This window comes from Equus caballus, chromosome 9 (assembly GCF_041296265.1).
Source record: "Equus caballus isolate H_3958 breed thoroughbred chromosome 9, TB-T2T, whole genome shotgun sequence".
Classification (NCBI taxonomy): domain Eukaryota; kingdom Metazoa; phylum Chordata; class Mammalia; order Perissodactyla; family Equidae; genus Equus; species Equus caballus.
In genome coordinates this window covers 33,977,629-34,005,487 of record NC_091692.1, presented here as the reverse complement: position 1 = coordinate 34,005,487, position 27,859 = coordinate 33,977,629, and the positions used below count along the sequence as shown (strand labels likewise).

Below are 27,859 nucleotides of genomic sequence, written 5' to 3'. Positions count from 1 at the left end.
ATCATTAAAATGAAGATGGAACAGTGTTATCATTCAACACAGAATTAAATATAGTAAAAAATCACCTTTAGCTTTTCTGGAAATTATGACCTACAGGGATTCTTCACATAATTATTGTATTGTTTCTGTCAAAGTCACTGTCAATTCTGACTTATTTTGGAAATTAAAATTCTATCCAGAGTGAACTAATGAAGTCCTAAAAGACTACTGCAACTTCAGGTTCTGTCAAATCTGCAAACTTATCCTCCAGAAAAGAGCAAGATGCTCCTATGCTACCTTTCCTAGCCCTGACTTTACTCAGCTTTCCGGGCGTGTTGGAGGGTTAAAACTGGATCTAAAGCTAAACAAATATGTACATGAAAATGGGCTAAAACAGAACATGAGTCAGACAGTTGAGTTAGATGGAGCAGATATCAGCGCCAGCACACAACGTTGAGGATAAGTCTCCAGCTCTTGCCACTCCCAACTACCAAAAACAAAACAACTTGAGGCTATAATAACTGGCTTGGGAATATCATGGCAGCCTGCCTGGTGGAGAGAGGAAGTGACTGGGACAAGCTGAATCACACAGCAGAGGGCTCAGGTAGAGGAAAACTGTGGCTTTAAATTGGGGTTTGATTGCTTCAAAGCACAGGCACTCATCTGCCACCTCACAGAATATTAGATTCGCAGACAATATAGTAAATCAAACATCAAATTTTCATTAGTTAGAGGGTCCTGTGACTTACTTTTTTGAACTCTAGAGGCCAGTAGGAGCTTGCATGCCTTTTAGGATGTGGGTGTGGAGTTCACACACATAAGATAAGACAAGGTGTCAAAGAGGAACAAAACGCACACTAGTTAAGTGATGTACGACAGTTTTGTTCAGCAGTAGGGGAGAGACCCCGGTGTAACCTGACCTGTGCACTGGAAACAAAGGGTAGGAAGCCTTTTATTTTTTTTTATTTTTTATTTTTTATTGAAATAACATTGGTTGATAACATTATATAAGTTTCAGGTATACATCGTTATATATTTTGATTTCTGCATAGATTATATCATGTTCACCACCCAAAGATTAATTAACATCCATCACCACACACATGTGCCTAAACACTCCGTTCACCCTCCTTGCTTCCCCATTTCGCTCTGATAACCACCAATCTAATCTCTGTTGGTATGTGTTTGTTTGTCATTGTTTTTATCTTCTACTTATGAGTGAGATCATACGGCATTTGACTTTGTCCCTGTAACTTATTTCACTTAGCATAATACCCTCAAGTTCCATCCATTTTGTCACAAATGCCCAGATTTCATCATTTCTTATGACTGAGTAGTATTCCATTAAGTATATATACCACATCTTCTATATCCATTCATCCCTTTATGGGCACCTAGGTTGCTTCCAAGTCTTGGCTATGGTGAATAATGCTTCAATGAACATAAGGGTGCATGTATCTTTTTGCACTCGTTTTCATATTCTTTGGGAAAATATCCAGGAGTGGAATAGCTGGATAATATGGTAGATGTTTTCTTACTTTTTTTGAAAAATCTCAGTACTGTTTTCCATAGTGGCTGCACCTGTTTGGGCTCTCACCAGCAGTATATGAGGGTTCCCTTCTCTCCACATCCTCTCCAACACTTGTTGTTTCCTGTCTTGTTAATTATAGCCATTCTGACTGGAGTGAGGTGATATCTCATTGTAGTTTTGATTTGCATTTCTCTAGTAGCTAATGATGTTGAACATCTTTTCACGTGCCTATTGGCCATCCCCATATCTTCTTTGCAGAAATCTCTGTTCAGATCTTTTGCCCATTTTTTAATTGGGTTGTTGGTTTTTCTGTTGTTCAGACATATGAGATCTTTGCATATTTTGGATATTAACCCCTTATCTGATATGTGGTTTGAAAATATCTTCTCCCAATTGTTAGGTTGTCTTTTTGTTTTGTCGATGGTTTCCTTTGCTGTGCAGAAGCTTTTTAGTTTGATGGAGTCCCATTTGTTCATTATTTCTTTTGTTTCCCTTGCCCAGTCAGACATGGTACTTGAAAATGTGCTCCTCAGATAGATGTCAAAGAGCGTACTGCCTGTGTTTTCTTCTTTTGTTGGACTTGTAAGTAGGGTTGTATTCTTAATTTCTCTTTCTGCTATTTCATTGTTAGTGCATAGAAATGCAACTGATGTTTGTATGTTGATTTTGTATCCTGCAACTTGACAATATTCATTTACTATTTTTAAAAGCTTTTTGATGAATTCTTTAGGGTTTTCTTTATATAAAATCATTCCATCTGCAAATAGTGACAGTTTCACTTCTTCCTTTACAATCTGAATCAGGAAGAAATGGAGAATTTGAATAGACCAATCACCAGTAAGGAGATTGAAACAGTGATCTAAAACCTCCCTAAAATGGAAATCTAGGACCTGACAGCTTCCCTGGTGAACTCTACCAAACATTCAAAGAAGACTTAATACCTATCCTTCTCAAACTCTTTCAAAAAACTGAAGAAGAGGGGAAGCTTCCTAACTCATTCTGTGAAGCCAATATTACCCTCAACAAATCCTCAAGAAAATACTAGCAATACGAATATGACAATACATTAAAAAGATCATACGCCATATTCAAGCAGGATTGACTTCAAGGATGCTGGCATGCTTCAACGTCTACAAATCAATCAACATGATACACTACATTAACAAAATGAAGGATAAAAATCACATGATCATCTCAATAGATGCAGAGAAAGCATTTGACAAGATATAGCATCCATTCATGATAAAAACTGAATAAAATGGGTATAGAAGGAAAGTATCTCACCAAAATAAAGGCCATATATGACAAACCCACAGCTAATATCATTTTCAATGGAGAAAAACTGAAAGCTATCCCTCTAAGAACATGAACCAGACAAGAATGGTCTTTTACCATCCTTTCATCCACTCTTATTTAACATAGTATTGGAAGTCCTAGCCAGAGAAATCGGGCAAAACATAAATAAATAAAAGGGAGGCCTTTTAAACACTTGGATGTGCTAAAGTAAAAGTCTTAAAGGACGTTAAAGCCTATGATTAGGCCATATGTCAGCTAACTGGTGCTCATTGAAGTTAGGGTCCTTCCCTCCCACAGAGACAGGAGACAGCAGCTCTATCTTTCCTGATGATCAATTTCAAAGGAACGGCTCCCAGGTCCTTGAGAAAGACATTCCTGAGATATAGAAGATACTTATGCATCTCAAAAGGACAGAGAAAACATTTACTATTCCAAGTTTTCTAAAATAGATGCTCTGAGAAAAGGGAAGTTATGGGCCTATGTCAGGTTTTGGCTGAAACAAACAGTAAATTTCTTGGCAGCCTTGAGTTTTCCCCAGCATGCATGTAAAGAGGGCAGGGTCATCCCAGAGACATGGCCTTAGGCTGCTAAAAGCCCTGCTAAGCCTGATCATGTCTCTGACAGCCAGAAGAAGGACAAATCCTTCCAGCTGAGAGTTTTTGCAGTTCTCAAGGGCAAGGCCCACTTGCCTTGTAGAAGTACAAGGAATCACTTTTACATTTAGACAGAAGAAAGGAGAATAAACCAAAGGTGCCTGCTCCCTATGATCCTGCACCAGACACCAAAAAGGGGAGTATGGAAAAGAAAGGGGACAGGTATACAAAGAGAATTATGGGATACACCATTGCAGAGGTGCAAAATGCAGACTGAAGCAAAGTGGGTTTATGTTCTGAAGCTCTATTCTGAGCCTTATACCTTCTTAGAACTTGGGAAGCATGAGAAACTGTCTCCTCCCAGGGCAGAGAAGGAGGCCCTGGGAGATGGCACAGAGCAGCCCAGTATACGCCCCATCCTGGTGTTCAAAAAGCTGCCTTCAGACTTTGTTTGCCAACGTGGCTGTGTGCAAGGGCATCTTGGGGACTGCTCCAGCTACAGCATCTGCAGGCTGACACTGGGCATCCATGGCATCTGTGTGGAGTCCTGCATATGGCCCCACTGCCTGAATGGATGCCACATGTCTGCAATTTTTCTATTTTCCTCTTGTCCCTTTGGTTTGGGGTATGTTTAATATATTTCTTTTCGTGCCAGCGGTCACTTTGATTTTTACATTTTACACTCACTGGTGTTTATTGTAGCATAATCTTCATTTTGTCTTTAGGCAGATTACTTTAGATTGATTTTGTTTCTCAGATTTTCACCAACTCTACAAAATCATGGGCATACTGGAGAGGTAAGTGAAAGGGGTCTGGTGTCTTCCTGCTGTTGGAATCTTTAGATACACCTTTTGCAGCCTCCAGTATGAGACTGCTTTTCATCTTTGAACCACTGAAAATTGTCAATATGTGAACTATTATTAACTTTCAACTATTCATGCCATGGAACTCCTGGGGATGAGGCAGGGGTTTCCTTAAAGGCAAAGGGCCATTTTCAACGTCATAGGGCTTTCTAAACACATCATTTTTGTATTAAGGTTAGCATGCCTAAGTTAAAAATATGTCTTTAAAAATAGTGGATAATGGGGTCGGCTCAGTGGTGCAGTGGTTATGTTCACACATTCTGCTTCGGGGGCCTGGGGTTCGCGGGTTCAGATCCCTAGTGCAGACCTACACACCACCCATCAAGCCATGCTGTGGCAGGCGTCCCACATTAAAGTAGAAGCAGATGGGCACAGATGTTAGCTCAGGGCCAGTCTTCCTCAGCAAAAAGATGAGGATTGCCAGCAGATGTTAGCTCAGGGCTAATCTTCCTCAAAAAAAAAAAAAAAAAATAGTGGATAATTTTCATCAAAGGTAAATCATTGAGTCCGGCCCCATGGCTGAGTGTTGAGTCTGCCCACTCCACTATGGTGGCCCAGGGTTTCACTGGTTCGGATCCTGGGTGTGGACATGGCACCACTCATCAGGCCACATTGAGGTGGCATCCCACATCTGACAACCAGAAAGACCCTCAACTAAAATATACAACTATGCACTGGGGGCATTTGGGGCAAAAAAGCAGAAAGAAAAAAAAAGGAAGAAGATTTGCAACAGTTGTTAGCTAAGGTGCCAATCTTTAAAAAGAAAAAATTTACCCTTAAAAAAAAGGTAAATCATTTAGGTAATAAGCTGATAAACCCAGTTCATTCCCTAATTTTAAAATGTCTTGTTAAATTTATGAAAACTGCAAATAGATTTTCATTAATTGAAAATGCCAGCCAAACTATATAATTTGTAAAAGTACTAGCTAGTGTCCACATTATTTTCAGTCATCCTCTTTGCTGTGCAGATATGTTGTAAGGCTGACAAGTAGGCACAGCATTTGATCTAGCATTCAATTTTTATAAATATATCATTAGAGAAGAGTGAAGTCTGATGAAAGCAAAGATCTATATACGTGTTGTTAATTATTTATGGTAGTAAAAACTTAGTGACACATATATATCCAAAAAATTGAATAGTGATTTTTTTATTTTATAAATTGCAAAAAGATGAACACTATTTCTCCCCTCCTAAAACTTACAGATAGTAGAAGGGAAAGTATTAACCAGGAACTGAATGCTTTGAATAAATTCAGGATTCCTTAGAATCATATGATAGGTGAGCTAATATAGTCTGGAAATCAATAAAAACTTTTCCAAGGAAGTAATGCTTAAGAGGAGAACTGATAGACAGGGGAATTATCTGGAGATGAAATGGGAAGAAGCAGGAGAGGCCAGCACAACTGAAGCTTTGTGAACAGAGAGAATGAACTCCAAGAGCCTGGGGTGATAATTTGTTCAGAACATTTTGAATTTGTTACATTAACATTGCTAAAAACAAGCGGATAAGACAAAAACAGCACAAAACAATAGTGAAAATTTGCAACTGTTTTTTTGAAACCTCCTGGGCTCCATTTCATTTCTTTTAATTGTGATAATGTATATGTAACATAAAATTTACCATTTTAACCATTTTTAAGTGCAAATTTTAGTGGCATTAAGTACATTCACATTCTTATGCAACCATCACCACTAACCATCTCCAGAAAATTTTTCATCTTTTAAAACCGAAACTCTGTACCCACTAAGCAATAACTCTTCATTAACCATTCCCCCAGCGCCACTCTACTTTCTGTCTGTATAAATCTGACCACTCTAGGTAACTCATATAAGTGAAATAATATAGTATTTGTCCTTTTATGACTGACTTATTTCACTTAGCCTAATGTCTTCAAGGTCAGCCATGTTGTACCATGTGTCAGAATTTTCTTTCTTTTTGAGGCCAAATAATATTCCATTGTCTGTATATACCACAGTTTGTTTATCCTTTTATCCATTAATAGATATTTGGGTTGTTTCCACCTTTTGGATATTGTGAATAATGCTGTAATGAATGTAGATATACAAATATGCATTGGGGTTCATGATTTCAATTCTTTGGGTTAAATACTCAGAAGTGGAATTTCTGGATCATATGGTAATTCTATTTTTAATTTTTTGAGAACATGCCATACTGTTTTTAATAGTGGTAGCACCATTTTACATTCCTAACAGCAGTACAAAAGAGTTCCACTTTCTTCACATCCTCAACAACACACTCACTATTTTTTGTTTTTTTGATTACAGCCATCCTAATGGGTGAATGGTATATCATTGTGCTTCTGATTTGTATTTCCCTAAAGATTAGTGAAATTGGGCAACTTTTCATGTACTTATTGGCCATTTGTATATTCTCCTTGGAGAAATGTCTACTCAAAAATCTTTGCAGCTTTTTTAATTGATTTGTTGGGGGTTTTGTTATTGAATTTAGGAGTTCTTTATATATTCTGGATATTAGCCACTTATCAGATATATGACTTGAAATATTTTCTCCCATTCTGCAGATTGCCTTTGATGCAAAAAAGATTTTAATGTTGTATAGTCCAATTTATCTATTTTTCCTTTTTTGGCCTGTGCTTTTGGTATCACATCCAATAAATCATTGCCAAAACCAATGTCATGAAGGTTTTCCCCTGTGTTCTCTTTTAATGGTTTTATAGTGTTAGCTCTTACGTTTAGGTCTTTAATCCACTTTGAATTAATTTTTTATATGGTATAAGCTAACAGTCCAACTTCATTCTTTTCCATGTGCATATACAGTTTTTGCAACACCATTTGTTGGAAGGTCTATCAATGCCCCCATTGAAAGGTCTTTGTACCTCATAACTCCGTTTTAAAAGAAGGTAAAGACAGATTGCACTCACCAGATCTCAAACAATAAGTCAATGGCTTACCTGGTTTGTATTTCTGTTTCGTGTAAATTTCCAAGTTGAGCATGCTAAATCAACAGATCTGTGATCTCTGTCTTATGGAGACTCAGATCTTTTCCATCTTGCTTGTCTTTCATCCCTGGTATGTGGCCTCCTCTTTCTGCTGGAGCTTGGATTTCAGGTATCTCTACTGCGGATCAAAGAAAGAGGCAAAAAACCATTGAAGAGGCATGCCCACTGCTTTATGGTGCTAGCCTGGATGACACATGTTTCTACTTTGTTTCCACAAGAGAGGCAAAGCCATGGAATGTGTTGGACAACCACGTACTCAGCCATTATTCCATCCCACTGGAAATGTAGAGTGCATTTTGGCAGACAGCCAGTAGTGTCCTCTCCTGACACCTGACACCAAACAATTGTGCATCCCTCCCTATCACACTGGAGTCCATCGATGAACATAAGGGAGATAACCACAGTCCTCCCCAGTTATAGCATCCAAATCAAGTCTAGGATCTCTAGCTAATGTGCCACCTGTGCAGCAGTCCAGATATGGTTTCTAATGATCCAGTGACCTATAAATTAAAAAGAAATTTATCTGGATCCTCACATGCAAAATACAATGGTGAAACTCTCATTATCAAAGGAAAGAAAAGGAAACACAGAAATAAAACTGTCATTATCCTTTGCAGGGTGGGAATTTCAGGGACCCCTTGCCCAAGCAGTGGAGGAAGTTGGCTACCCCGGAGTAAAGGGCAAACAAGTAAGGCAGATGTAAGGGTTCATTTTTGGACTTTCTATTCTGTTCCATTGATGTATAGGTCTTATCTTTACTCAAATACCACACTGTCTTGATTCTCCAGATTTATTGTAAGTTTTGAAATCGGGTAGTTTAAGTTCTTATACTTTGTTTTCTCTTTTTGAAAATTTATTAGCTATTCTAGATTGACTGCATTTCCATATAGATTTTAGAATTAGATTGTCATTTTCTACAAAAATCTTTCTGGGATTTTGACAGAGGTTGTGTTTCATCTATAGGTCAATTTGGGGACAGCCACCATCTTAATAATACTGAGTCTTCCAGTTCATGAATATCAAATGTCCTGCTGTTAATTTAGACCTTCCTTAATTTCTCTTAGGAATGTTTTGGAATTTTCAGGATTCAGTTCCTACATTTCTTTTTTAAAATGTATTCCTAGGTATTTTATTATTATGTTTTTATGACTGCATTTCCTAGAATGTGTTTCCTAGAATTCATTTTCTGATTGCTTATCAGAAACATTATTGATTTTTGTATATTGATCTTGCATCCTGCATCTATGGTAAGCTCTTTTATTAGTTTAGTATTTTTCTATATAAATTATTTAGAAATTTTTGCATATGAAATCATGTTTTCTACAAATTAGATGACTTTACTTCTTCCTTTCCAAACTGTGTGCCTTTGATTTTATTTCTGTGCCTTATCGCTTCTAGTCAGAACCACTAGTTTGATGGTAAATAGAAGTTATAAGACTGGATATTCTTGTCTGGTTCTCAATCTTAAACAGGAAAGAATTGAGTCACCATTAGTTATGATGGTAGCCATAAGTTCTTCATAAATGCTATGTATCTGATTGGAGAATATCCCTTATACTCCTATTTGGTGTGTTTTCTTCGTGAATCAATGTTGAATTTTGTCAAATGCTTTTTCTCTGACTATTGAGATAATCAGGTGGGTTTTGTGCCTTATTCTTTTAATATGGTTTATGACATTAACTTATCTTTGGACTTTGTATCAACTTTGCATTTCTGAAATATATCCCACTTGGTCATGCTGTATATTTTTAATATGTTTCAGGATTTGGTTTGCTAAGTTCATAAGAATTTTTGCAAGCAGAATGTTGGTTGTAGTGTTCTTGTCTTGTGATAACTTTGTGTGGTTTTGTTATGAGGATAATACTGGACTCATGGAATGAGTTGATAAGTGCCCTTCCTTCATTTTCTGTAAAAATTTGTAAAATACTGTAATTGTCTCTTCTTAACATTTTTTGATAGAATTCACAATGAAGCCATCTGGACCTGGGCTTCCCTTTTTGGGAAGATATTTAATTATGAATTCAATTTATTTACTCCTTATAGGTCTATTCAGATTTTTAATTTATTTTTGAGAAAGTTGCAGCCTTTCATTTCTTACTGGGAAAATGGCCGCTTCTTATATGTAAGTTGCCTAATTTGTTGGCAAAAAATTGTGCATTTTCTGCTACTACACAGTTTTTCTACAGTCAATAGTTATGTTCCTTCCAAATTTTGGTAGTTTGTCTCTCCTCTGTTTTTTCTTGGTCAGTTTAAAGATTTATCAATAGTTTTCTGATATTTTCAAAAAACTCAGTTTTAGATTCACTGTTTTTCTCTTCTGTTTTTTATTCTCAGTTTCACTGCTTTCCGCTATGATTTTTCTTATTTGCTTCTTTATACTTGCTTTGGGTTTAATTTACTCTGTTTATTTCTAGTTTCTTAAGATAAAAGCTTACGTTTTTGATTTGAAAAATTCTTACTTTTGTAATATAAGTGACTAAAGTCATAAAGTTTCCTGTAATCACTGCTTTACTGCATTCTATAAATGTATAAGTTGTGTTTTGTGCTTATGTTAAAATATGTGATTTAATTTTTAAATATTTGAGTATTTCCTAAATATATTTCTGTTGTTGCTTTCTTTTCTTTTTTCCTCCACAAAGCCCCAAGACATAGTGTATATTCTAGTTGTAAGTCCTTCTAGTTCTGTGTGAGCCACGACCACAGTATGGTTACTGACAAATGAGTGGTGTGGTTCTGCGCCTGGGAACTAAACCCAGGCTTCCAAAGTGGAGCATGCTAAACTTTAACCACTAGGGCATCAGGGCTGGCTCTGTTGTTGCTTTCTAATTTGATTCTGCTTTGGTAAGTGAACAAACTTTGAGTAATTTTAATATTCTATATTTTTGAGACTTTTTTTATAGTCTAGCTTGGTCTAGAGTAGAAAACATTCTACGTGAGCTTAAAACAGATTTGCATTTTGCTGTTATTGGTTGGAGTGTTCCATAAATGTTAGCTGAGTCAAGTTGTTTACTAGTACTCAAATCTTGCATATACCTACCAATTTTATGACAAGTACTTAAAAAGTTATTTAAAGTGGGGTATTGAAAGCTCCATTTTAATTATTGGAATGTATGTTTTTACTTTCAATTCTGTCATTTTTTCCTACATGTATTATGGATCTCTGTTATTAGATTGTTAAACATTCACAATTATTATATATTTCTGATAAATCAACTATATTATCATTATGAAATGTCTGTCATTGTTTCTAGTAATATTTCTGGTGTCAAAGTCTATTTGATCTGATATTAACATAGCCTCTTCAGCCCTTTAATTGTTACATTTTGTATCATATATATTTTACCATAATTTCATTTTTAATTTACTTGTGTTTTTTATTTTATAGACAGCATAGGGTCTACAACTCTTGTTTGTTTTTTTTTTATTTAGTTGAACAACCACTGCATTTTGATTTTGATGTTTAGTCCATTCACATTTAATGCATTTGTTGTTGCAATTGGGTTTATTTTTGCGATTTTTTCAATTCTTTTTCTATTCATCTCATATCTTTTTCTTTATCTATTTTTCTTTATTTTTCTGCCTCTCCTTTTGTGTGTGTGTGTTAAATGAGTATCTTTTGGTGAATAAATTTAATTCTTCTGTTGTTTTTTTTTTATAAGGAAGATTAGCCCTGAGCTACCATATACCACCAATCCTCCTCTTTTTGCTGAGGAAGATTGGCCCTGAGCTAACATCCGTGCCCATCTTCCTCTATTTTATATGTAAGACACCTGCCACAGCACAGCTTGATAAGTGGTGCATAGGTCAGTGCCCAGGATCTGAACTGGAAAACCCTGGGCTGCTGAAGCAGAGCTCATGAACTTAACCGCGACGCCACTGGGCTAGCCCTCTATTGAGTTTTTTTATGTCATAATACTATTAAGAACATATTTAAACAAGATTTTTTTTTTTTAAGTTTATTTGTTCGTTGAGGTAGCATTGTTTTATAACATCATATAAATTTCAGGTGTACATCATTATATTTTGATTTCTGGTGGTAACCTACATCATGTTTACCATCCAAAAACTAATTCCCACCCATCACCATACATATATGCCTTTTTACTCTTTTCTCCCTTCTCCCACCCTCTTCCCCTCATGTAACCATCAATCTAATCTCTATATCTATGCATTTGCTTGTTTTTATTGTGTTGTTTTTATCTTCCACATATTAGTGAAATCATGATATTTGGCTTTCTCCATCTGACTTACTTTGCTTCACATAATACCCTCAAGGTCCATCCATGTTTCACAAATGGCAAGATTACATCTTTTTTTACAGTTGAGTAGTATTCCATTTATACTACATGTTCCTTATGCAGTTCATCCATTGACGTACACTTATGTTGTTTCCAAGTCTTGGTTATTGTGAATAATGCTGTAATGAACATAGGAGCGCAAATATATTTTCCAATTAGTGTTTTGGTGTTCTTTAAATAAATACCCAGAAGAGTAATAGCTAGATCATATGGTAATTCTATTCTTAATTTTTTGAGGAATCCCCATCCTGTTTTCTGTCATGGCTGCACCAGTATAAATTCCAACCAGTAGTGTATGAAAGTTCCATTTTCTCCACATCCTCTCCAACATTTGTTGTTTCTTGTCTTATTAAATATAGTCATTCTGACTGGCATGAGGTGATATCTCATTGTGGATTTGATTTGCATTTCTCTAATAATTACTGATGTGGAATATCTTTTCATGTGTCTGTTGGCCATCTTTATATCTTCTTTGGAAAAATGTCTGCTCATTTTTTAATTGGGTTGTTTCTTTTTTTGTTGTTGAGTTGTATGAGGTCTTTATATATTTTGGATATTAATTCGTTATCAGATATATGATTTGCAAATATCTTCTCCCAGTCGTTAGGTTTTCTTTTTATTTTGTTGATGGTTTTGTTTGCTGTGCAGAAGCTTTTTAGTTTGATATAGTCCCATTTGTTTATGTTTTCTTTTGTTTCCCTTGCACATGAAGACATGGTATTCAAAAATATACAGATAAGACCAAAGTCCAAGAGTGTATTGCCTATGTTTTCTTATAGGAATTTTAAGGTTAAATCTTTCATTAGAGTCTTTAACTCATTTTGAGTTAATTTTTGTGTATGATGTAAGATAATGGCCTACTTTCATTGTTTTGCATATGGCTGTCCAGTGTCCAACACCATTTATTGAAGACACTTTCCTTTCTCTATTATATGTTCTTGGAGTCTGTGTTGAAAATAAGCTGTTCATAGATGTGTGGGTTTATTTCTGGCCTCTCAGTTCTGTTTCCATTGATCTGTTTGTCTGTTTTTGTGCCAGTACCATGCTGTTTTGATTAATATAGCTTTGGAGTATATTTCGAAATCAGGGAGTATGATACCTCCAGCTTTGTTGTTTTTCTCAGGAATGCTCTGGTTATTTGGTGTCTTTTGTTATTCCATATAAATTTTAGGATTCTTTGTTCAATTTCCATGAAAAATGTCATTGGGACTTTGATAGGGATTGCATTGAGTCTGTAGAATTCTCAGGAAGTATGGACATTTTAACTCATTTCAATTCTTCCAATCCATGAGTATGGAATATCTTTCCATTTCTTTCTGTCTTCTTTGACTTCTTTCAACAATGTTTTATACTTTCCAGCATACAGGTCTTTCACCTCTGTTGTTAAATTCATTCCTAGGTATTTTATTCTTGTTCTTGCAATTATAAATGGGATGTTCTTCTTGATTTCTCTTTCTGCTATTTCATTGCTAGTGTATTCTGTTGATTTTTAAACTATATTTTGATTTATTTTATTAGTTTCTTTAAGAATGATAGTATGCAATTTAGCTTATGGCAATCTACTTCAGGTAAAACTGACAATTGCAGTAAAATACAACTTTGCTCAACTATAGTTTCATTTCTTTCTCACCCTTTGTGCTAATACATTCATATTTATTACACTTATTTAAGTTACAAAATCAACAATACACTATTATTAATTCTGCATTATTGCATCTTTCTATTTCAAAGTAATTAAAAGAAGAAGAAGGAAGAATATATTTAAATAAACCTTCATATTTACCCGCATTTTCATCATTTCCAGTGATCTTCATTTCTTCCTGTGAATTCAAGTCACTGTCTGGTATCATTTCCATTCTTCTTAAAGTCTTATTTTATAAACCTCCTTTTATGAGAGTAAGATAAGTATGCTAGCAATAAAGTTCTCTCACTATTTGCTTCTTTTCTAATGTTGTTATTTTGCCTTTATTTTTAAAGTAGAATTTGTTAGACAATCATTCATGGTTGACAGCATTTTTTTAAGCACTTTGAGTGTTATTCCACTGTCTTTTTCTGTTAAGCAGTCACGTGTTAATTTTATTACTACTCCCCTGTACATAATGAGGTGCTTTTCCTTTGCTGCTTTTAAGATTCTCTTTTACTTTGTGTTTCTATAGTTTGGATATGATACATGTAGGGGTGGATTTCTTAATGTTCACCCACTTGGTATTCATTTAAACCCATTTGTTTATATCAGCAGATTCATATTTCATCAAATTTGTGAAATTTTGAGACATTATAGCTTTTTTATTTTAAGATTTTTATTTTTTTTCCTTTTTCTCCCCAAAGCCTCCCAGTACATCGTTGTATATTCTTTGTTGTGGGTCCTTCTAGTTGTGGCATGTGGGACGCTGCCTCAGTGTGGTTTGATGAGCAGTGCCATGTCCGTGCCCAGGATTCGAACCAACAAAACACTGGGCCGCCTGCAGCGGAGTGAGCGAACTTAACCACTTGGCCACGGGGCCAGCCCCTATAGCTTTTTTTTTTTTTCTTTTAGGAAGATTAGCCCTGAGCTAACTACTGCCAATCCTTCTCTTTTTACTGAGGAAGACTGGCCTTGAACTAACATCCATGCCCATCTTCCTCTACTTAAACGTAGGATGCCTACCACACAGCATGGCTTTTTGCCAAGTGGTGCCATGTCTGCACCCGGGATCCGAACCGGTGAAGCCCGGGCCACTGAGAAGCAGAATGTGGGAACTTAACCACTGCACCACCAGGCAAGCCCCTGAACTAACATCTGTGCCAATCTTCCTCCACTTTATATGTGGGTTTCCACTACAGCATGGCTGAGGAATGGCATAGGTGTCTGCTTGGGATCCAAACCTACAAATTGCCACCAAGAGGCGTGTGCTGAACTTAACCATTACACCATGGAGCTGGCCTCAATACCTTTTTATTTTTAAGCACAGGTGTTTACAACTATAAATTCCCTCTCAGCTGTGTTACCTGCATCCTGTACATCTTGATATAGCATTTTTATTTTAATTTATCTCAGATTATTTTCTAATTTTTCTCAGGATTTCTTCTTTGACACTTTAGTTATCGAGAAGTGTGTTGCTTAATTATTACATATTTGTAAATTTCTCAAATTTCTTTCTGTTGTTTATTTTTAATTTCATTCCATTATGGTCAGAGAATATAATTAGTATGGTTTCAGTCCTTATTAAACTTATACTTTCTTATAGCTAAACGAATAATTTCTCCTGGAGAATGTTTTATATTCCTGAGAAGAATATGTATTCTGCTGATGTTTGGTAGATTGTTCTATGCATGTTAACTGAATCTAGTTGGTGTATCACATTTTAGGTCTTCTATTTCCTTATTGATCTTCTACATCATTTTCTATTCATTATTCAATGTTAAAGTCTCAAAATATTTGAGTTATTTTTGAGGAGGTTTAGCCCTGAGGTAACTGCTGCCAATCCTCCTCTTTTCACTGAGGAAGACTGGCTCTGAGGTAACATCCATGCCCATCTTCCTCTACTTTACATGTGGGACGCCTACCACAGCATGGCATGCCAAGCAGTGCCATGTTCACACTCAGGATCCGAACTGGCAAACCCCAGGCCGCCAAGAAGTGGAACGTGTGCACTTAACAGCTGCACCACTGGACCAGCCCTGACATCTCAAAATATTACTGCTGAATTATATATTTCTCCTTTTAAATTTGTCAGTTTTTGCTTTATGAATTTTGGGGCTGTTGTTAGACACATGTATTTTTGTACTTATTATATATTCTTGACAGATTGACATTATAATCATTATAAAATATTCTTCATTATCTCTAGTAACAATATAGGTCCTAATACATATTTTTCTGAAATTAGTATAGCCATTTCAACTCTCTTGTCTACTGTTTGTATGGTATATGTTTCTCCTGCTCTAACTTATAATATATTTGTTTATTTGACTGTAAAATGTGTCTCTTTTAGTCAGCCTATAGTTGGATGATGCTTTCTATCTCTTTAACTTTTTAATTGGGGTTTTTAAGCCATTTATTTATAATGTATTCGTTATGTCATAGGATTTATGTCTATCAGTTTGCTATTTGTTTTCTACATATCTTATGTCATTTTTTGTTATGATATTCCTCCACTATGTCCTCTTTTTGTGTTAGACAAATATTTTCTGGATTGATATCAGCAAAACGGTGGAACTTCTGGCAAACACTCAAATGTTTACAACAAAAAATCGAATGCTGACTCAAGAAAAAGACAATCTAATAATAGAAGTAAAGCTTTGTGGTGTTTTCACTTACCATTGGCCTACATCCTCCCCAGTTCAGAGGCAATGTTGATGACAGCAGCCTGCCTCCCCAGCATGAGACTGGTCTCTGATTCTGGAGAGAGCAGAGAGGAACTTATTCATTAATTATTGTATATGTCTGTTCTAGCCTGTATGTGAGCTACCAGAAGAAGTGATACAAGGTGCTCATTTCTATTTTGCTTAAGTGAGAATTTACCTAGGCCAGCAAAGTGTTAGATATTGTATGAAAATATTATAAGATGGACAACACACCAAAAACGCCTTGTCAAATGATTTTAGTTGAGAATGCAATAGATTTCCTAAGGCCTGGGGAGAAAGCTGGGGAGAATTTCTTTGGGAAATTAGAGCAATCATAAACACCCATATATATATGGGAGAATTTTTAAAATCACGTACATGCCCAGGGCAATATGCATGATCCAAAAAGACCTGAAAAGGGTTATGATTTCAATTTGGGCTGATGCCTAAGCTCAGTACAAGCCTGGCTAAGCCAGGACAGAGTCAATCTGCAAAAAGTAGGAGAGGTGTTTTTTTTGTACTTTTACTTTTTTGGTTGGTTTGTCTGTTTTAGCTCCTGGAATTCAAGGAAATCTCTGTCAAATACTATATGAACGCTAGCTAAGGAACAGAGAAAAGTAAAACAAGTCTCTGCAATTATAGTTAGGAAAAGTTGCTGTTCATTGCAGCATTATTAGCAATAGCCAAAAGATGGAAGCAACTCAAGTGTCCACCAACAGATGAATGGGCAAACAAAATAGAGTGTTTACATACAATGGAATATTGTCGTTATATGCCCTCAAGTCAGCTATGACCCCTGGCAACCCTATGAATGGGTGATGTCCCAATGTCCTGTCCTCTACAGCCCTGCTTAGCTCTTGTAGACTCATGCCTTTGGTTTCCTTTATGGAGTCAATCCATCTCATACTTGGTTTTGCTCTTTTTCTGCTGCCTTCCACTTTTCCTAGCATTATTATCTTTTTCCTAAAATCCTGCCTTCTCATGATGCGCCCAAAGTAAGACAACCTCAGTTTTATCATTTCTTCCTCCAGTGACGGTTCAGGCTTATTGTGCTCTAGGATCCACTTGTTCACCTTTCTGGAGGTCCAGGGTATCCATAGAGCTTTTCTTCAACCTCATATTTCAAATGAATATATTTTTTTCCTGTCAGTCTTCTTTACTGTTCAGCTTTCACACCAGTACATAATAATTGGGGATATTACAGTATGAATAATCTTGGCCTTAGTCTCTAATGACACTTCCTTATACTTGGTGATCTTTTCTAATTCTTTCACTACTGCCCTTCCAAGTCTCAGTCTTCTTTTGATTTCTTGGCTGCAGTCTCGATTTAAATTCATGGCTGAACCAAGGTAAACAAAATCTTTAACAATTTCAATAATCTTTGTTGTCTATATTAAAGCTATGTAGTTCTTCTGAAATCGTGAATTTTGTCTTCTTGATGCTAACATGCAGTCTTGCTTTCGTACTTTCCTCTTTCACTTTCATCAGGGGTTGCTTAAAGTCATTGCTGCTTTCTGCCAATAAGATGGTCATCTGCATACCTTAGATCGTTGATATTTCTTCCACCAATTTTCACTCCTCCTTCATTGGAGTCTAGCCTAGTTTTTTGTATGATATGTTCTGTGCACAGCTTAAACAGATAGGGATATAAAATACACCCTTGTCTGACACCTTTGCCTATAGGAAACCATTCTGTCTCTCCATACGCTGTCCTGACAGTGGCTTCTTGCCCACAACATGGGGTACACATGGGGATAATCAAGTATGGAGGCACGCCCAAGACTTTGAGATAAGCCCATAGCTTTTTATGATCCATGCTGTCAAAGGCTTTACTGTAGTCTATAAAACACAGACTAACCTTCTTCTGAAATTCTTTGGAGCACTCCAGTAGCCAACGTATAATCACAATTAAATCTTTTTTTTTAATATTGGCCCTGAGCTAACATCCGTTGCCAATCATTTTTTTTCTTCTTCTCCCCAAAGCCTCCCATTACATAGTTGTATGTCCTAGTTGTAGGTCCTTTTAGTTCTGCCACGTGGGATGCTGTCTCAGTATGGCTTGATGAGTAGTGCTAGGTCTGCACCCAGGATCCAAACCCGTGAAACCCTGGGCTGCCGAAAGGGGGCATGTGAACTTAATCATTCGACTGGGGCTGTTCCTGCAATCAGATCTCGTAAGCATCTTTCCTTTGGAAATCCAGCTTGAACATCAGGCATTTCTTGCTCCGTATAAGGGAAAAGCCTTTATTACAGCACGTTGAACATTAATTTGCTTACATGAAAAATTAAAGCACTAGTTCTATAATTACTGCACACCTCAACATCCCCTTTCTTGGGGATTGGGACGTATATTGAGCATTTTCAGTCTGTAGGCCATTGTTTTGTTTTCTATATTTGTTGGCATATTCTTGTTAGGATTTTAACAGATTCTGTCTTTATGGCTTGCAATAATTCTATCAATATCCCGTCTACCCCTGATGACTTTTTTTCTTCCCAGTACTTCCAGGGGCAGCTTTCACTTCACTTTCTGACATTATAGGTTCTTTGTCATAGGAATCTTCTTCAAAGGAAATCTGTCATCTTTTTGTCTCTTCTGTATAGATATTCAGTGTACTATCTCCACTGTCCCTTTATTTTTGCCTGATCAGATATTGTGCTTCCATGTTGATCATTCAGCATTCTTAATCTAGGTTTAAATTTCCTTTTGATTTCTTGAATCTTCAGGAGGAGACCTCTTATTCCTCTTTCTTTGTTGTTTTCTTCTATCTCTTTGCATTGGCCATTATAATAGTTCTGTTTATCTCTGTGTTACAGTCACTGAGAAACTGCATTCAGGGTTCTAACCATACTTTTTTCACCTTTTACTTTGGCTTCTCACCTGTCCTTAAGAATTTTTAGTGTTTCTTCTGTCATCTATCTTGATTTTTCTTTTTTTCACTTTAAGTATTTTCTTTTCACATTCTTCCTTAATAATATTTCTGGTTTCAGTCCATAATTCTTCTGATTTTCAGTCAATTAAGTTTAACAGTGCAAATCTGGCTTTTATGTGCACTTTAAATTCTTGGTTTACATTATATTTTGACATTGCTATTCTTGTAGTGTTCCTCTTCAGGTTCGCTCTTATATTTGATATTAACAGTTCATGAGCAGGATCACAATCTGTTACTGGTCTTGTTTTGGCAGAGAAAATACAGCTTCTCCAACTCTTGTTTCCAATTACATAGACTATTTGATTCTATATTGGCCATCTAGTGATGTTCATGTATATAGTTACCTGTTCAGTTGCTTGAAGCATGTTTTTGCAATGGACATATTGTTAGATTTGCAGAAATCCAGGAGCTGGTCTCCTGCTTCATTTCTGACTCCTAGTCCAAATTTTCCAATGACATTTGATTTTGCCCTATTTTCTACTTTTGCATTCCAGTCACCTATAATTATCAGCATGTCTTGTTTTGCTGTATGATCAATTTCTTCTTGGAAACTTGTGTAAAAACTTTCAGTTTCATCTTCTTCAGCATCTGTAGTTGGAGCATAGGCTTGGACGATGGTTATGTTAATAAGCTATAGGTTTTCCCAGAAGTCTAATTGTTATTATTTGATCAGACCTTGCATTATAGCCTCTGTCTGTTCTACATCTTGCCTCTGCATTAGAGCTACTCTGTTCCTTCTGAATTTGTCATTTCCAGAGTAGAACATCTTGTCGTTGTCTGACTGAAAGTGTCCCCTTCCAGTCCATTTAGTTTGTGAATACCAAGAACTGTGATATTTAAACATTCCATTTCTTGCTTTACACTTTGTAGTTTACCTTGGTTCATGCTTCTCACATTCCATAATCCAATTGTGTGTGTTTTATAGCCTTCTGCTTCATGATGTGTAAGGTCAAATCACATGTGCTTGGGTCCATGATGTCATAATTAATAATTACCAAACACCTATGAAATGTGGGTGCCCCTATGGGCAATGAAATATTATTTAACTTTAAAAAGAATGAAGTTCTTATTTATGCTATAATATGGATAAACCTTGAAAACATTATGCTAAATGAAGTAGGTCAGACACAAAGAGACAAATATTTTAAAATTCTACTTATATGAAATACCTATAATGTGCAAATTCATACAGACAGAAAGTAGATTAGAGGTTTCCAGGAGATGGGGATGAGAAGTGGGGAGTTATTGCTTAAATGGTACAGAATTTCTCTTTGGGGGTATGAAAAGTTTTGGAACTTAATAGTGGGATGGTTGTACAATATTGTGAATGTAATTAGTGCCATAAAATTGTACACTTAAAAATTGTTAAAGTGGTAAATTATGTTATGCATATTTTACCACAATAACAAAAAACTTATTAAAAAGAAAGTAGGATGGCAATGATGAGGACTACTTTGGTGTGTTCAAGGGAGAATAAGGCCAGTGGAGATGCAAAGAGTGACAGGAGACAAAATTGCATATGGAGCTAAGAATGAGATCATGGAGGAGCTTAAGGCCAGGTTACAGGGTTCTCATTTTGTTGTAAATACAATGAACAGCAATGAAATATTTAAGCAGGGGAAATATTACAATCTGATCTATGATTAAAAGGATCATTCTGCCAACTGGACGAAGATTGGAAGGAGTGGCCAAGAATAATGAAAACATATGTATACAAACACATTGTACAGCAATGTTAATAGCATTATTTATAATAGTTCCAAAGTGGAAACAACCCAAATGTCCATCAATATATGAATGAATGTGCACAAAGTAGTATATCGATAAAATAGAATATTATTCAGCCATAAAAAGAAAGAATTCTGTAACATGGATGAACTTCTAAAACATTGTGCTAAGATAAAGAAGCCATTCAAAAAAGGCCATATTTTGTATGATTCTATTTATACGAAATGTCCATAATAGTCAAATGAATATAGACAAAAAGTAAATTAGTGATTGCTAAGGGCTAGCAGATAGGAAGAAATGGGATACGGCTGCTAATGATTATGGAATTCTTTGGAGGATGATGAAGATGTTCTGGAGTTAGATAGCAGTAATGGTTGCACAACTCTGTTAAAATACTAAAACCCACTGAATTGCACACTTTAAAATGTTGAATATTATGGTATGTGAACTGCGTATCAATAAAAATAAAAAAGAGTGCAGGTGTCATCAGCCATGGACTCTGACCTAATTCTCTTGTGTTGTCTGACCTATTTCTCTTGTCTTGCTGAAAATTGCAGATGTTCTTCTCTCTAACGTCCTTGAGTTTGTGGGTTTAAGCCATGTTCCAGGAAGATCTAAACACCAACTTCCCTGAATGGGTCCAGATCCCAACCACAAGAGTGACTCCTGTGCAGACGGGCAGAGAAGTATATAAAAGTAAGCTTTACCTTATTGTAATGCTAAGATCACTACCCCAGGAGGAACTTAAGCCTTCTTAATATAACATGCAATGTACGTTAAAGCATGATTTCAGACTATGTCTGTGTGAGCTTATACCCACCTCTACATGGGATGACAAAATTTCACTTTTTAATATTCATTCTCAACCCCAAATAAAGGCACCACTTTCCCTTTGAAGGGAGGAGTGTCACAGCTTTGTGAAATTATTCCCTGTGGACTCCTTTCATTTGCTGCAAATAAAATTTACTTCGTGTGACAACTACTTCTGGTGAAAACTTTGATTTTAACTTACCAAGAAGCAGGACTACTCTGGTCAGGTAACAGAGAGGGTAGAGCCAAAGGGAAAAAAAGGGAGAAAGAGAGGTTTTCTACTGTACCATCTTAATTCCCTTCTCACTTCTTTTATTATATGTTTTTGACTTATTGTCTTATTGGTTTCTCTGAAGATAACAATTAACACCTTAAGTTATAATAATCTATCTCATGTTAACACCAACTCACTTTCAGTAAGATACAAATCTTTGCTCCTTTATTGCTCTTTCCCTTCTATCTCCTGGGTGCTGATATTTTCATAAAAATGACATCTTTATACCTGCATGTCCATCACAACTCATTTGTAATTATTGTTCTGTGTAGTAATTTGAATTATTTAGGATAAAAAAGGAGTTAAAATAGAAAAATATTTTTTGTATTTACCTGTGTAATTACCTTTACTAGTATTGCTTATTTCTTTGTTGGATTTGAGTTATTGTCTAGTGTCCTGAAGAACTGATTTCATCCTGAAGTACTCCCTTTTGTATTTCTTGTAGGACAATTATCCTAGCAGCAAATTCTCTCAGTTTTTATTTACCTAGGAATGTATAAATTTCTTCATTTTTTAAGAATAATTTTGATGGATATATAACTCTGAGTTGACAGTGTTTTCTTTTAGTATTTTGAATATATCATCCCACTGTCTCTCATTTTCATGGTTTCTTATGAGAAGTCAGCTATTAATCTTACTGAGGTACTCTTGTACAAGCTTCTGTCTTGATAGTTTCAAAATTTTCTCTTTGAATATCAACTCTTTCATTATGATGTGTTTAGGTGTATGATTCTCTTGGAATTATACTGATTAGAGTTTGTTGAGCTCCTTGGATGTGTAATGCTTTTAACAAATCAAATTTTGGGAAGTTTCTTCAAATATTATTTCTTCTTCCTTCTTTCTCTCCTTTCTTTCTAAGACTTCGTTATGTATATGTTGGTATGCTTGATGGTGTCTCATTGGTCTGTGAGGTTCTGCTTATTTTACTTCATTTTTTTTCAACGTCTCAGACTGGATATTAATTGACCTATGTTTAAACTCATTGATTCTTTATTCTGCGTGCTTAAATTTTTTTTGACAACTCCTGTGAATTTTCATTTCGGTTATTGTATTTTCAACTCCAGAATTTATATTTGGTTAATCGTTATAACATCTCTCACTTTGTTAATGCTTTATATTTGGTGAAACATCATTGTAATATTTTCCTTTAATTCTTTCCTTTCCTTCTATGAACAATTTTAAAATAACTGATTTAAAGTCTTTGTCTAGTAAGTCTAACACGTGGGAGTTCTCCAGGGACAGTGCCCATCTGCACAGGAATGTTGTGAAGGACTTTGCCCATAACTTGTAACGTTTGTATTAACTTTGGTTAGAATTGAATCAAATTATAGGATACTCAATTGATGTCAGAGAATTAATATGAGGAAATCAAAATCAGATACCACCCACACTCTACAGAGTGTTTATTGTTGTTGTTGTTTTAGTTTTTTGCTTGTTTAGTTGCTTTTCTAAAGTAATTCTGTAAAATCCATAGTCTTTTTTGCATGTGGCCACTAATGTTTTTGCTGATTAATACAATGGTCAGATAATAATTGGGCATAGATTTTTCTAAAACACCTGGAAACAAGTCAACTTTTTGGAAGGAGCTCTGTGTGTGTTTTGAGGTATGCCTTCAACACTCAGGCAGTTGATAACTCTGCCTTATCCTTCACTTCCATCTTGTGTAGAAACTCCAGGATAACTGGAAGTGAAAACTTAGGTCTTTTTGTCATGAATTCAGAGCATGTGCCAAGCCCTGGACATGCCCACAATCTTGTGAATGGGTTCCCAAGAATAGTCTGTGTTTTTCAAGTGCCTAAGGACTTCTTATTCCCCAGTTTTTCCTTAATCAGCTTTTTGTTATCTACTGACTATCCCAGTTATTATCCACACCATAAGGCACCCACAAAATTAATCGATTGTCTATAATTGTTCTCAACAATTAACCCAGGAGGAAAAGACATTTAATAATGAGTGTACTCTGAATCAGGTGAAATACAGACAGCTTTGCAAATTTCATTGTCCAAGGAACCACCAGGGAGGTCTAATATAACAGTTCTTTGGGAATGATTCCTTACAAGATTTCCAACCACATGCTGCCGCTTCCAACTGCCAGGCTGCTGGATTTCATTGGGATTACAGATTATTTTCAAGGCTACTGTGGAGTTGGAGAGTATGGTATGGTATTAGGGCTTGTTAAAATGTACAAAGTCTGCTGTTCTTAATGAAATTCAACAAACTTTTTCATGAATAAATGCTCCGTTATTGCTGCAAGAATTTGGTTATCTTTCAGACCTCTGAAAATGCTCATTCCAACATTTTTAGACAATGAGTCATTACTTTTATGGAAGAGAGAATTTTAGGAGAAAGCAAATAGTTTAGCATAAAACTTGAAATGTTCGTTTAAAATGTTAGTATTTTAACACCAATTGCATATACAGCATCTTCCAAATTTCTGTGAAAAGAAAGAATGAAAATTGGGTTTTACTCACAATAGTTTCCACTCTAATTGCAAAAACAGCATACACATAAAGATCAAAAATTTTCATCATACTGCTACTAATAACAATGTTATAGACACTTACAGAAAACTTATGGAATACCAAGTAGTATGCTTCACATTGGAAGCAAAGAGAAATAAGATACAGTTCCTGCCCACAAGGAGTTTGCAGTTAGTGTTAGAGACAAGTATGTCAATAGGAACTTTTAATATAAGCTGGTAAAGGCTAAATAAAGCAACACATAGGATACCATGGAAATAGGAAAGAAGGGCATCTATCCTAGGCTACATGGATGTCAAGGAAGTGACTCAGAGGAGGCAGTACTGAAGGACAAACAGAAATTAACCACACTGAGGGAGAGGGGAGGGGTAGAAGGCATTTCCAACAATGATGGAGTAAAGAGGTAGGAAATCATACTCTCTCCAGCAAACAAAGAAACAGATACTATAATGCTAAACAAACTTGTCAAAAACTCTTTTATATTTTCAGTGCTCCAGAAATTGACCAAAGATTAACAACAAAGAGAAACGTTTATTCATGAGAAGCTGCTGAAGTTTGATATGTCTGTTGTGCCTTTGGAGCTTTTCTCACCACCCCCAGCTCAGATCCATCAGGAATAGTAACAAGAGATGCTGACATGAAAACCAGTAGCTAATTTGATTTGGAGCCGCAAGGATAAACTCGTTCCTGCTGCCATTGTCATTAATAATAGCTGTTCTGATGGGAAATATTTGTGAAGAGCCTACACTTCTGGAAAGTCATAGAAGGAATAGTTATGCTCTTCAGACATTCCTTACTGACTGGCAAGTTACATATTTGGAAGGAAAGACCTGAGACAGGCAAACATCCAAGACATCCCTGTCTCTTTGAGAGGCCTTAATCAATTCAAGGAACTCCTGAGAGGGCCTGGTTAAAGTAAAGGCTGAGGCCAACTTGAAACCTTCAAGAACATTGAATGTGCTCCACAAACCACACAGAGACCTATCAAGAGAAAGTAGAAATCTTACTGGCTCGAACTATGTGATCCCAACCCCTGATTAATCATTGCCTTATCACTAAACCGTGCAGAAAAAGGGATGAGTCCCAAGAAGCCAAGATAAAAAGTAAAATAATAAATAGAGATGTCAGGGGTTGCGTAACACTAGGTGGAGCGAATTCTCAGATTAAGTCTAAGTTACTAAAAAGCAAACAAATAAAAACTCCCAAGAAACAGAAAAATAACAATAACAAAAATGAAAACAGAAACATCAACAACATTCAAGGAAAAATATTGAAATCAAGAGTTGCTGCAAAATAATATCTGAAATATCCACTTTTCAACAAAATATTATGAGACATACAAAGAAATAACAAAATATGACTCATACCTAGGGAACAAAAACAGTAAAAATAAACTGCCCCTGAGTGTGCCTACAGATTGCATTTACCACAGAAAAACTCAACAACTCTATAGGAGGGCCTTACTCTGCCATTTTCCAAGACATCTTTCCATTCCAAGTTTTTAAAACATATTTATGTTTAAAAATTCCAAATCAAATTAGCCTCTCTGCCAGCAGTTACTGGTTTTCATGTCAGCAACTCTTGTTACTATTCCTGATGGATCCTAGCTGGGGGTGGTGAGAAAAGCTCCAAACAAAGGCACAACAGACTTATATCAAACTTCAGCAGCTTCTCATGAATAAACGTTTCTCTATTCCTTGTTAATCTTTGGTCAATTTCTGGAGCGCTGAAAATATAAAAGAGTTTTTGACAAGTTTGTTTAGCATTATAGTATCTGTTTCTTTGTTTGCTGGAGAGAGTATGATTTCCTACCTCTTTACTCCATCATTGTTGGAAATGCCTTCTACCCCTCCCCTCTCCCTCAGTGTGGTTAATTTCTGTTTGTCCTTCAGTACTGCCTCCTCTGAGTCACTTCCTTGACATCCATGTAGCCTAGGATAGATGCCCTTCTTTCCTATTTCCATGGTATCCTATGTGTTGCTTTATTTAGCCTTTACCAGCTTATATTAAAAGTTCCTATTGACATACTTGTCTCTAACACTAACTGCAAACTCCTTGTGGGCAGGAACTGTATCTTATTTCTCTTTGCTTCCAATGTGAAGCATACTACTTGGTATTCCATAAGTTTTCTGTAAGTGTCTATAACATTGTTATTAGTAGCAGTATGATGAAAATTTTTGATCTTTATGTGTATGCTGTTTTTGCAATTAGAGTGGAAACTATTGTGAGTAAAACCCAATTTTCATTCTTTCTTTTCACAGAAATTTGGAAGATGCTGTATATGCAATTGGTGTTAAAATACTAACATTTTAAACGAACATTTCAAATTTTATGCTAAACTATTTGCTTTCTCCTAAAATGTCATAAGGTCTTTCAACTTCTTGCTTTTACACGTTAATTAATGCATGAATCTGTGCCTGGATCAACCTTGCCTACCTTCCTTGACTGGTCCACTTCTCATCCTTGAAATCTCAAAGATCTCTAGGTACAGGAATCATTTTCTAATGCGTTCCTGCTTCATTATTCAGCTACGATAGTTGCTGTCCCTACATATGCCGTCTGAACTGTGTCTCTATTATAATAGCACTTACTGTGTTGTATCAAAATTCCTATTTACTTCACACCAAGGAAGTAAATTTGCCTTTATATTCAGTGCCAGATACAGTGACTAATATAGAATTAATACTTAAGAAAAGCATTGAAATAAGTTAATTACAGTATATTCAACTAAAAGCTCATAAAATGTTTAAAATATTAATAAATTTGTCCAAACTCTTAATCTGTTAAGGCATATAGTTGGCTCTTATATTTTATTTCTCTCGACACAATAGTAGCTTGAGTTATTAGAACTCAAGTCATTAGTTATTGAGTGTTTTCTTATTGATCCAGATTACCTTTTGTTTTTATGTCTGGTGAGTTTATCAACAAGTATATCTAATATCTGCCCAAATACTCTCATTCAATTATCTTCAAATAGGTAGATGCATGAAGAGTATGGTTTATATGCAGATGGCACATAATCTTAGCAATTATAGATTTATTACCTTGCAAAAAAATTAGCATTTTTCAACTGTTTTGTATACATGTGCCTGACATCAACTTATGTTATAGAACTTCAAATCAACAGGTGGCATATCTGATATTAGTAACAAACTAGCAACCTTCAGAACAAAAGTAGAGCAAGTCAAAGTCTGTAGTTTGATATTGCCATTAATATAGTATAAATCCTTGGGAAAAAGTTATGCTAGGGAGGGCTTCATAGGAGGGAGATTAAAACAAGGGCAATGCATTCACCTTTCGCCATGCTGAGAGCCTGAGCTCTGAAGTTCAACTGCTTAGGTTTGAGTAATGACTCTTCGTTTGCTAGTTGTGTGATGTTGGGCAAGTTAACTTAATCTTTATCTCTCTGAACTCCAATTTCGGCATCAGTAAAAAGGGGATAGCTAGAGCTTAGAGGAGTGCTTGGCATTTAAAAACACCAACAGATGTTAGCTATTATTACTATTACAATTATTATTACTATTATTATTATTGTCATTATTGTCTTCTTGTTGCCAAGTAACTATGAAGCGAGAATGCTTCACACTGGGGAATCTTACTGGGATTTAGCCACTTACAGTTAAACTTTGCCTTGAAAAATTATTTTATACATCACAAAAGTAGACTGCTTCTTCCTAAACTAAGTAAATTCAGGTGTGTCAATCCAATACTGGCACCAAGCATACTGCTAAAGCAAATAAACACATATCTGAAAAGCAATAAATGTTTCC

At 35.8% G+C, this 27,859-nt stretch overlaps 1 long non-coding RNA gene across 2 annotated transcripts in view; it reads right to left on the bottom strand.

Annotated features, from left to right (window-relative positions):
• Positions 1-27,859, bottom strand: part of LOC138915401 (uncharacterized) — a 113,105-nt gene that overhangs the window by 70,184 nt on the left and 15,062 nt on the right. Inside the window, exons 2-3 of one of the 2 annotated variants that reach the window (XR_011421294.1) lie at positions 15,842-15,922; positions 7,196-7,361 (exon numbers count right to left, since the gene is read on the bottom strand). This is a non-coding gene — a long non-coding RNA (uncharacterized lncRNA). The remainder of the gene's footprint in view (positions 1-7,195; positions 7,362-15,841; positions 15,923-27,859) is intronic. The other variant, XR_011421295.1, reaches the window with a different exon arrangement.